Source organism: Mustela nigripes, chromosome 11, assembly GCF_022355385.1.
Source record: "Mustela nigripes isolate SB6536 chromosome 11, MUSNIG.SB6536, whole genome shotgun sequence".
NCBI classification, from domain to species: domain Eukaryota; kingdom Metazoa; phylum Chordata; class Mammalia; order Carnivora; family Mustelidae; genus Mustela; species Mustela nigripes.
The window spans coordinates 3892236-3901737 of NC_081567.1; the positions used below are offsets into that span (position 1 = coordinate 3892236).

The following is a 9502-nucleotide window of genomic DNA, read 5'->3' on the forward strand; positions in this document are numbered from 1 at the left end:
AGGGCTCTCTGCTCAGCAGGGAGCCTGCTTCCTCCTCTCTCTCTCTCTGCCTGCCTCTCTGCCTACTTGTGATTTCTCTCTGTCAAATAAATAAATAAATCTTTTAAAAAAAAAAAAAAAAAAAGAGATAACAAACTTAGAGTCATAAAATAAGTAAATCCCAGAGATGAAAAGTACAGCATAGAAGGGGGCCACCCATCTGCCTTCAGCTCAGGTCATGTCCTGGGATCGAGTCCCGCTTTGGGATCCCTGTTCAGCTGACAGGCTGCTTCTCCCTCTTGCTCTCTCCCGACTTGTACTTTCTCTTTCAAATAAATAAAAAAAAATTTTTAAAGATTTTATTTATTTGACAGAGAGAGATCACAAGTAGGCAGAGAGGCAGAGAGAGGAGGAAGCAGGCTCCCTGCTGAGCAGAGACCCCCCAATGCAGGACTCGATCCCAGCACCCTGAGATCATGACCTGAGCCGAAGGCAGCGGCTTAACCTACTGAGCCACCCAGGCGCCCTCAAATAAATAAAAATTTAAAAATAACAACAACCCAGCAACTTCTGTTGCTATCTTTTCTATCAGACACAAGTCCACAGGTTAACCTATAACTGAGCCCTTAAAAGAAAGCAAATAGCAAGGCAAACAGAAGTTTCCTAGAGAAGCGCCTGGGTGGCTCAGTCGCTGGGCTTTTGCCTTTGTCTCAAGTCATGATCCCGGGGTCCTGGGGGGTCCTGGGATCGAGCTCCGCATCGGGCTCCCTGATGGCTAGAGGCCTGCTTCTCCCTCCCTCTCCCACTCCTCTGATTGTGTTCCCTCTCTCGCTGTGTCTCTGTCAAATAACAAATAAAATCTTTAAATAAATCTTTAAATAAAATAAATAAAATCTTTTTTTTTTAAGATGTTATTTATTTATTTATTTATTTGACAGAGAGAGATCACAAGTAGGCAGAGAGGCAGGCAGAGAGAGAGAGAGGAGGAAACAGGCTCCCTGGGGAGCAGAGAGCCCGACGCGGGACTCGATCCCAGGACCCTGAGATCATGACCTGAGACGAAGGCAGTGGCTTAACCCACTGAGCCACCCAGGCGCCCCAAAATCTTTTCTTTTTAAGTATTTTATTTATTTATTTGACACAGAGAGAGATCACAAGCCTTTATTTATTTATTTGACAGACAGAGATCACAAGTAGGCAGAGAGGCAGGCAGAGAGAGAGGAAGGGAAGCAGGTTCCCTGCTAAGCAGAGAGCCCAATGCATGGCTCGATCCCATGACCCCAAGACCATGACCTGAGCTGAAGGCAGCGGCTTAATCCACTGAGCCACCCAGGCGCCCCAATAAATAAAATCTTAAAAAAAAAAAAGGAAGAAGAAGTTTCCTAGAGAGTTAAATCACCTGTAGATGCACTTGTTATACAAGGCAGTCCTGCTCTGGGCCCTATTTCTAGGTTTTGGATGACTCTTCCTGACACAGGAGACGTGGATGCTCGGCGGTGACCCATGGTGGGAATTCTTCTGACCCGTTCTGGCCTCAGCCTCCTTAGCCAAGGGGCTCGGACCACATCTTCTGGCTCCTCCGACAGTCTCCACCTTCCAAGACCAATATTACCTCCCAGATGGACCCAGGATCCCCACTTCATTTTATTTCTACCCCTCTTGGGACATCTGTGTTTCCAATTGGCCAAAGGGCAAGGTACGGGGGATGACTGTGGCTACCTCTGCCTGTTGTTCTGCAGAGGACCCCAAATTTGAGAATCTGGGGATCCTCTTTGCCCCTGATTCCACCGAATGCCGTTCAGTTCAAAAGGACTGAGCCATTGGGGGGAGACCTGATATGCTCCTGGTGCTCAGGAGCTGGGAAACAAGGTCTGGTCTCTTAAGATAATAGGAGAGTCTGGCGCCTGGGTGGCTTAGTTGGTTGAGAGTCTCTGCCTTCTGCTCGGGGTTCTGGGATGGAGCCCTGCATCAGGAGATTGCTTCTCCCTGCTGCTTCTGCCACACTCTCCCCCATGACTCCCCCCTCCCCCGCTGTGTTTCTCTCTCACTGTCAAATAAATCAATTTTCTTTTCTTTCTTTTTTTTTTTTAAGCTAATGGGAGAGTCTGACACTTTGTGGATTCAGCTGGAAAGTGTTTGGCAGTTGACTGGTAATGTCTGCCATGAGTGCAAAAGTGAAAATAGGCGGACGCCTGGGTGGCTCAGTTGGTTGGGCAGCTGCCTTTGGCTTGGGTCATGACCCCACTGTCCTGGGATGGAGTCCCACATCGGGCTCTCCGCTCGCCAGGGAGCCTGCTTCTCCCTCTGCCTCTGCCTGCCATTCTGTCTGCCTGTGCTCGCTCCCCCCCCCCAACCCGATAAATAAATAAAATCTTAAAAAAAAAAAAAGTGAAAATAGGTCGTAAATTCTGTATTTACCCGCCCTTTTTCCTAGGATTGATGTGAGGGTGGAATCACCATTGTCAATGAATATCTTCACGTTGCAAGAAATGGACACCATCACTGAATCTTGCCTAAAACAATGAATTTTGGCTTCTGTAACTGTCTAGGGATAATGAGACTTCAGGTACGGTATGATCAGAGTTCTGGCTCAATTTCTCTGAGACTCTCTTAGCCACAGGCCAGCTCTTTTCCACAGGCCAGCTCTGTCTACAAGGCGACCAAATGCCTGCTACAAGTCCAGGTGGCACACCCACAGGTTACACTGACCTGGGGGGTCGACAGCACTGCTCTGAGCCAGCAGGCTAAGCAACAGCCCCGAGGTTGCTCCTCATTGGACAATTTCGGTCACATGCCCATCCCTGGAGCACAGATCGTTGTCTGGGTGGAGGGGTGGGGTGGGGAGGAGTGGGGTAGAGGGGGAGCAGGGAGGAGGAACAGGGTTGTCCCCCAGGCTCACAGTTGAGGGAAAGAGTGAACCGTGGAAGAAAACCAGTCCAAAGGAGGGAAAGGATGGATGCTGGGCAGGGGCGCCCGGAGAGCCCGTGGCTGGGAAGAGGACTGCCTGTTAAGAAACCCCTCCAGGCTGTCTGAGGACTGCAATAGGGCCGGCCGGCCGGGGAGGCGGGAAGGAGCGCAGCAGCAAAGGGATGCAGGCTGGAAGGGGCGACTTTGGGGAAGGTGCCTCGGGTTGGAGATCTCAGAAACCACGCCCTGCAGGAAGCGACTCCGGCCTCCCGCCAGGAGCCTCCAAGTCCCCCTAGCCTCCTGGGGCGCTCTCGGCGATCTCAGCAGGCAGGAAGGGGGTTTGGGGGGGTCGGGGAGCCCGCCCGGCCCGGGACGCGGTGGGGGACTGAGGGAAGTACCGCGGAGCAGGGGTCGCCCCCTTCCCAGCCGAGTCTACAGTTGGGAGGTCGGGAACCCTGCTCACTCGGATCCCACCCCATCCCGGCTCCTTGATTCCACGGTCCCAGGCCCCGGGTCCCCCTCTGCGCGGCGCCCACACCCTGTCCCCGCCTACAAGCACGCTATTGGCGTTCCAGAGCTGCGCTCTCCTCGGATTGGTCCATCTCCGGGAGGCCACGCCCCGTCAGCTGCACAAAGCGGAGGCCCACCCCGCCTCGGTGCGCTGAGACTCCGCGGAAGCTGGGGACCAGCTCCCTGGCTGCGAGCTCCGCCGACCCAGAGGCGCAGCTGTGTCACGGACTCCGACGTGGGGGTTGTAATAGGAGCTGCGATCGTGGTTGTTATGAGCTCCAAATGCATGCACTTGGGCCTTGGGGTCTCCGTCCGTGTCTTCCTACCTAGACCCCGCCCCTGGGGCTCTATTACCTCGGTGGAACTGACTCACAAGTCCCCTCCACCCCCAAACTCCTCCATCCACTTCCCCTTCCTGCCCGTAGTGCTGGCGGTGGGTGATGGGTGGACTCATTTCATTATTAGTTACTTGATTATGAAGCTCGTACGGATCAGCAAGCTGAGACTCAGAGAGGGTAGGTAATCTGCCCTAAGTCACACAGCCCTCAAAGGTAGCCCATTACTAATAATGAGGAGTGGGAAAAGGAGGAGATGTGGGTAATGTAATCATCCGTGCCTCACCCTCCTCCAGTTTCTCCCCAAATACACCAGAGACCATAAGCTAAACCAGGGAGGGGTGGTCAGGATGAGAGAAAGGTGTCCCCGGGCAAGTTGTCTGGGGGTTGGAGGAGGGCATTTCAATAAGAAAACTTGGCAGTGGTATTTAGAGAGCCTGGACAGACTTTGTTCCCACCTCGCCCTCCCAGGCAAGTTTGGCCTCCTTGAACTTTACTCACCTCTGAACTCACCTCTGAAATGGGATAATAACAGCTGTGAGGATTAGATCAGACCTGCCTGGCGCCCGGCACACAATAGAGGCTAGACATGGAGCATCTTTGGGTACCATGAAGACCCTGTGAAGGGTCCAAAGTCCACAGAGCATCCTTAGAGTAGGGTGGACCTGTTCAGTGGAGGCAGAGAGAGAGAAAATCCACAAGCAGACTCCCTGCTGAGCAGAGTTGGAGGCAGGGCTCGACCCGAGATCATGACCTAGGCCAAACCAAGAGTCACCAGCTCAATGGACTGAGCCACCCACATGCCTGCGGATGGCCCTTCTGAAGCTCTGGGAGAGGGTGGGCAGGTGCGGGGGACACTGGCCAGGACTCCTGGGGTCAAGCTTGATGCGTGTGGCATATCTCCAGGTGTGTTTCACCTGTGTCCTCAGTGGCCAGGGCTTCCCTTTACTTGTCCCCCACACCTGGGGGACAAGTAGCCCTGGTCTCCTGTATTTATAGCTCACCTTCTCTGCCAGTGAGAACCTGGCTGCCATTATCCTAATGTTTCTGTTTATTTTCTCCGTCCCCTGATGCACCCCTGTCTCCCATGGCCACCACCACCCTGCAGAGGTTTTTCTCCCCGGCTCAGCCACCCGGCCTCCACTGGATCTCACCCCACATGGGCTTGGATGCCCTTCACCTCCCCTGCCTGGAGACGCTCCCCCCCTCCACTGAGCCCCAACTCCTGCGCATCCCCCGGGGAAGCCCTCTCCACCTACCAGCCTCTGGACCTCCACCCCTGCTCAGAGCCACGGTGTGGGTGTCCACTTTGCTCTGCCCCAGCTGCCGGCCCCAGCGAATGACTTTACGACTCAGTTGTTCCAGAAGGGAAAGGAAAAGAGAAGGGGACAAAGAAAAAAGGAAGGGGTCTTCTCTGTTTCCTGCTTTATCTTGAGAACTTGTGCCAAGTATGCATTTATACCAACGCACTTCCTTTCGATTTAACAAGATACCCAAACCCACGCCCCTCCCCCAGCACACCTGCTGGGAGAGTTGATGGGGGGGGGAGCAGAATGCTTGGGGGGGGGCTAGGCTGCTGGGGAGGGCTGGAAAGGGCAGGGTGGGGAAGGGGAAGGGGGCACCCTGGGGGAGACGCAGACTGGGCAGGCGGCCTCCGCCCCTCCTAGCTTCCTCCCCAGACAATAGGCTGCCTTCTGCGGCGGGAGATAAGGGACGGATGGAATCCCGGCCTCCTGTTTGCGGCCAGTCGGGAGCAGGCTGCTTCCCTGGGGCTGCCCCCACTTCCCCCGCCAGCCTGTGGGTTTCTGGTCCCCATCACCCTGAGCCTTTGAGAAAGGGAGGTGCTGAGGCCTGCCTTGGCTCCAGGACCCAATCACTCAAGGATAATGTTTTATTTTAGTTTTAGTTAGGAATTTTTTTTCTTTCTTTTTTTTTTTTTTTGTAATTGAGGCTTCCAGTACCTGAAGTACACAGACCTTTACCGCTCAAGACTCCGTGTGCGTTGTTGATACGAGGGTGTGGACCAGGACTTCGGCCAGTGAGGCCCAGGATGGCCCCTGTGGTGGGGAGCACTTGGGCCGAGCGGAAGGTGAGCTGGATGGCTTTGTTCAGGGGTGGAAGGAACCTAAAATTTCTCAACAATTTGTATATGCGTTATATGTTGAAATGATCATATTTGATGCACATTAATGGGTTAAATAAAGTATACCACTAAACATTGATTTCACTGATTTTTCTTTTTTAATGTGGCAGCTAGAACACTTCAAGTTACACCAGTGGCTGGTATGGAAAATTTCGAGTCCCCCAGGCCCCCTGGAGCCCCTGCCCCATCAGCACCTCCCCAGAGGTCACTTGCTGCAGTCATCCCAGACTAGCTTGGATTTTTTTTTTTTTTAAAGATTTTATTTATTTATTTGACAGACAGAGATCACAGGTAGGCATAGAGGCAGGCAGAGAGAGAAAGAGAGAGTGAGAAACAGGCTTCCTGCTGAGCAGAGAGCCTGATGTGGGGCTCGATCCCAGGACCCTGGGATCAGACCTGAGCCGAAGGCAGAGGCTTCAACCCACTGAGCCACCCAGGCGCCCCACTTGGATTGTTTTTGAACTTAGGTAAATGGTGTCGCACAGCAAGAGGCATCTGTGTGATGGCGTACTCACGGGGAATTTACCAATTCAGACCCTGGATGGGACAAGGGGACCACAGCAGGGTCCTTGCCCTGGAGAGCCCATAATTGACAGAAATGATGCCCAGGGTCCTAGGGGTTGCAGAGGGGAAGGAGGGCCTGAGCCAGGCAAGGGTCCCATCCGGACTATATGGGGTTGAACTATGGCTGCCCCCCCGCCCCAAATTTGTAACCACCTGGAACCTCAGAACATGAGGTTCTGCATTTGGAAGTAAAGTCTTTGCAGATGTCACCAGCTAGGGCTCTCGCATGAGGTGCTGGATTGTCCCATGGACGCGGTGTCTTTGTAGGGGAAAGGAGAAGGGGATTCGTGTAGAGCAGGATGTGAGGATGGAGACCATGGGAAGGCAGGGAAGAGATGGAGCCACGCGGCCACAAGCCTAGGGTTGCCGGGGGCCACCAGAGGGTGCCTAAGTGGGGAGGATCCTCTCCCAGGACCTCCCAAGCAAGCCCGATTTCTGGCTACTGGCCTCCAGAACCCTAAGGGAGGTCCTGTTGTTTTGAGCTGTGCAGCTTGAGGTACTTTGTTTTGGCGGCGCCAGGAAACTCATTTGTGGAGCAGGAGGGGAGGGAGCTTGGGCAGCCTCACCCACCCAGCCACAGAGGGGAAACTGAGGCCCTGGGAGCAAGAGTGAGAGCTGCTTGCGGAACCCGGGTTTGGGGCCCGGTCCTGACTCTCTGGACCTCCCCAGGCAAGTCAGTGCACCTCTCTGAGTAGCACTGTCCCCGAAGTGGCGCTGCTGGGGCTGGACAGGGACCCACCAAGCAGGGCTGATAGCACAGTGGATGGTGGGGAGGAGGCATTGTCCCTCAGAACCCCACAGGTGCCCTCAAGTGGCTCCCAGAGTGGTGTAGACGTCCTGAGAATCTCCTAAAACTACTGTGTGGTCAGAGCCTGCAGCGTCCTGGAACAGTGGCCTCGGAGACACTCCTTTATTGGGATTTTATGTTGGTTTTACCAATAACCCCAAGACTAGAACAGAGGCTAGTTCTTGGGGATGCTGCTCTGCCCCCCATGAGCCCCGCCAGACTGGGGGAGCTAAGGGGAGGGAAGGGGACTCTGCTGGCTCTTTCGACCTCCATCTTCCCACCTGGGGTGTGGGAAGCCCGGGACAGCGAGAGAGGAAGGGACAGAGGGGTCCCGCTCTGTTTCGGAGGCTCATTCTGGAGGAGGGAAGCTGTGCAATATTACCACTAGTCATGACCCGAGGAGGCTTGAGGTCCCCGGGCGCCTATGTGGCCCTGCTCTCACTCCCCACTGCCAGCCCTGCTCACGGTGTCACTTCTGTCCCCAAAACAGAAACTGCTTTCTGGGCACATCCTCTGGGGTTTGCTTGGCTGGCCCTTGAGGCCCTCAGAATTGGGGCCTCTACCCCAGGTGTGGAGAGTCCCCTCCTGCGGGCTGCATTTCTTTCCCCAGCCTCTGCCCCAGGCTGGCTTCTCCTCACCATCTTCCTACAGGTGACAACGGGGGGCAGCGCACACTCCCGCTCAGCGCCCCCATGGCTCCCCAGCGCTCTCAGGATAAACCCCGTGAGCACAGGCCTGCAGGTCCGGCCTCTGCAATTCTGTCTCCCTTCCTCTGCACCCCAGATCTAACCTAAGCTGGCCCCTCAACTCCTACTCCTCTGCTGACTCCAGACGATGTAACCCTTTTTCCAGAACACTCCCCCACCACCCTGTGGGGTCGGCAGCATTGCCTCCTTTTTACAAAACAGGATTCCACTTGGAGGCTGTCTGTGCACTGACCTCTGTGTCTTTGGGCTCCCTTTTTCACTCCAGTGGTGTGTGTTTCTGTCTCCTCCCAGAAGGGCGCTGTCTCGTTTACTGGGTGGCGCGGTAAGTCACGAAGTCAGGTGCGGCCGCCATTCAGCTCCTGTCCCTGTGAACGAGACTCCTCCAGAGACCTCATTCCTATTCCATTCAAATTCGTATTTCCTTTAATCCTTTATTGTCTAGGCTACTTCGCACCGCATCCTTGGGGCTCGTCCGCGGTGTGTGCTTTTCTTTTTGACGGGTGAGTAATATTCCATTTATGGATGGACCACATTCTGTTTGTCCATCATCCATCGACAGACCCTTGGGTTGCTCCCACCTTTTGGCCAGTGGGAGTCACGTGGCTGTGAATATGGCCCCACAAATACAGAGTCCCCGCTTTCAATTCACTGGGTATAGACCCAGGGAGGAATTGCTGGATCACAAGGTCATTCTTTGGGGGTTGGTTTCAGAGAGGGGCACGGTTTCGCAACTTGGCCAAGAGAATTCAGGGAAGATGTGCTAGAGGGGTTGGGAAAGTGTTTCTCTCTCTCTCTCTTTCTCTTTTTAAGTAGGCTCCCTGCCCAACCTAGTGATTGAACTCAGGACCCTGAGATGAAGAGTCACGTGCTCTAACAACACAACCAGCCAGAAGCCCCAGTATTTATTTGATGTGCAAAGATAGTCCTCTGCAAAGAGCTGCTGGAATTGGGGAGTCTGGAGTCTGTGAACCTGGGTGGGAAATAATCACGTGCTGATGGTTACTAACTGAGGTTAGCATTTCCCTCCTTTATGTAAGTGAGCAACAAACCCACCCAGGGCGCAGGTCTTGGTCACCAACAGTGTCACTGATGGCTTTAGCCCATGTTACTCTTCCTGGGGAAATTTCAGATTATCATTTAGACTCAAGTCATGGTAGTTCTTGAATCCACCATGAGATATTGTTTTTTAGTGTAGCATTAAGAAGCACACATATTAGCATATCACATTTAAACAATATGTTGACAACTTTATTTATTTATTTTTTTAAAGATTTATTTATTTATTTATTTGACAGAGAGAGATCACAAGTAGGCAGAGAGGCAGGCAGAGAGAGGAGAGGAGGAAGCAGGCTCCCTGCTGAGCAGAGAGCCCGATGCGGGACTCGATCCCAGGACCCTGAGATCATGACCCTAGCCGAAGGCAGCCACCCAGGCGCCCTGTTGACAACTTTAATGTAACTGATTTCCTTTGTAATCTTATGAATTTTACCTTCTGTGGTTTTTTGTTTGTTTGTTTGTTTTTAATTTATTTATTTGACAGAGATCACAAGCAGGCAGAGAAGCAGGCAGA

The 9502-nt window shown here is 53.4% G+C and overlaps 1 long non-coding RNA gene across 3 annotated transcripts in view; it reads left to right on the plus strand.

Moving 5' to 3' along the window:
* Positions 1–2329, plus strand: part of LOC132027141 (uncharacterized) — a 12094-nt gene extending 9765 nt beyond the window's left edge. For all 3 annotated transcript variants that reach the window (XR_009407059.1, XR_009407060.1, XR_009407061.1), the window contains 2 exons: positions 1431–1675; positions 2072–2329. This is a non-coding gene — a long non-coding RNA (uncharacterized LOC132027141). The remainder of the gene's footprint in view (positions 1–1430; positions 1676–2071) is intronic.
* Positions 2330–9502: the final 7173 nt, after the last annotated feature.